The sequence below is a fragment of the Somniosus microcephalus genome, unplaced genomic scaffold (genome assembly GCF_052327205.1).
Source record: "Somniosus microcephalus isolate GS21.2 unplaced genomic scaffold, FLI_Smic_1.0 unresolved_chr1, whole genome shotgun sequence".
Classification (NCBI taxonomy): Eukaryota; Metazoa; Chordata; class Chondrichthyes; order Squaliformes; family Somniosidae; genus Somniosus; species Somniosus microcephalus.
The window spans coordinates 141,415,406-141,417,520 of NW_028225179.1; the positions used below are offsets into that span (position 1 = coordinate 141,415,406).

The 2,115-nt window shown below is 51.5% G+C and overlaps 1 pseudogene; it reads left to right on the top strand.

The window, feature by feature from the left end:
• On the top strand, positions 1 to 623 carry LOC147096064 (uncharacterized; annotated as a pseudogene).
• The last annotated feature ends 1,492 nt before the right edge of the window (positions 624 to 2,115 follow it).

Below are 2,115 nucleotides of genomic sequence, written 5' to 3' on the forward strand. Positions count from 1 at the left end.
ATGGCCGACACTCTCCCTGCCAGGAGCACCAGGAGGAAGACCAGGGCTGCGCCCCCGGCCAGGAGACCCGGCGCCACCATGTCCCAGCAGATCCTGGAGGCGGTGGCGGCCACCAAGGAGCGCCGGGGGCTCTCGCTGTCGGCTCTCAAGAAGGTCCTGTGGCCAGAAATAACTGGCGGGTCAACCAGGCGGTCCGGAGCCTGGTGACCAAAGGCTCGCTGCTGGGGCCCACCGGTACCGGCACCTCGGGCTCCTTCAGGCTTAGCAAGACGTGGGGCGACCGGGAGGAGGAGGAGAAGCCCAAGAGGGAGCCCGCCACCACCTCCAGGGAGAGGAGGAGGATGAAGCAACGTGCGGTCAGGAAGGTGGCGCCCAGGAGCAGAGGCTCGCCCAGAAAGACCAAGAAACACGGCGCCACCAGGAAGGGGGCGAGGAGGGTCACCGCCCGCAAACCCAAGGGGAGGAAGGCGGCCAGGGCCGAAGGGAAAGGGAAACGCCAGCGTGCAAAGCCGAGAAAACTGGCCAAACAACCGGAGCAGGAAGCGGACCAAACCCCCGCTCAGGAGACCTCCCTCTCGGAGAAAGAAAGCCAAGTGTGCTCGGAGCAACAGGACAGCTCCTGAGTGCAAGCGAATCTCCCCGAATGATTGATTTATCAGACTGCGGATAAAAAATGACAACGGCTCTTTTCAGAGCCACAAAATAATTCATCAAAGAGCCGAATTAGATTATTTTTTTGTGTAATTATGTAATTGAAATAAATGCGGGAGAAGGTGGTGGAAGTGCTTGGAAATAAATATACAACACGTCAATCAGTCTGAACGGGAGAACGATGCATCACATGTTTGTGGCGAGGTCATTCCTTAGGAATAGTCTTCAAAAGTGCTGTGCATTGTCAGCAATTTTAATTGTTTTAGAAGATAGGAATAGGTCATTCAGAACCTGGAGCCCGTTTTGCACGAAGAATCATCGTGGAAGTTGATGTAAGACGAGCCTGGGGGAATTTGCCCGTTTTGGGGGGAGATCTGGAACTTGATACATTGTCTTGTTGCAACCAGGCGAGGCGCCTGATTGGCCGGCGCGGGAGGTGATGACCCCGGGGATTGCTTCTATCGGGTCCGCCTTGTGCCATTAAATAACAGCGGTGGCGGCTGAGGCTACTTTTTTGATGGCAAGTTGCTGAAATTGGAGATAACATCCCATCATTAAATTGGGCGAAAGAAATAAAGACTTGCATTTATATCGCGTTTTTCACGATGACCGGACCTCCCAAAGCGCTTTACAGCCAATGTACTTTTTGGTGTGTAGTCACTGTTGCAAGCTTCCACAAACAGCAATGTGATGATGACAGAAACACAGAAGATAGGAGCAGGAGTAGGCCATTCGGCCCCTCAAGCCTGCTCCACCATTTAATGAGATCATGGCTGATCATCCAAATTCAGTACCCTGTCCCTGCCTTCTCTCCATATCCTTTGATCCCTTTAGCCTTAAGAAATATATCTAACTCCTTCTTTAATATATTTAATGAATTGGCCTCCTCTGCCTTCTGTGGTAGAGAATTCCACAGGTTCACCACTCTCTGGGTGAAGAAATTCCTTCTCATCTCTGTCCTAAATGGCCTACCCCTTATCCTTAAAGTGTGACCCCTGGTTCTGGACTCCCCGGCCATCGAGAACATCCATCCTGCATCTAGTTTGTCTGGTCCTGTTAGAATTTTATGTTTCAATGAGATCCCCTCTCATTCTTCTAAACTCCAGCGAGTATAAGCCCAATCGACCCAATCTCTCCTCATACGTCATTCCTGCCATCCTAGTTATCAGTCTGGTGAATCTTCGCTGTACTCCCTCTATAGCAAGAACATCCTTCCTCAGATAAGGCGACCAAAACTGCACACAATACTCAAGGTGTGGTCTCACCAAGGCCCTGTACAACTGCAGCAAGACATACTTGTTCCTGTACTCGAACCCTCTCGCTACGACCAGATAATCATTCTGTTATGTTGATTGAGGGATAAATATTGGCCAGGACAACGGGGAGAACTCCCCCCCCCTGCTCCTCTTCGAAATAGTGCCGTGGGATCTTTTATGTCCACATGAGAGAGCAGACGGGACCTCA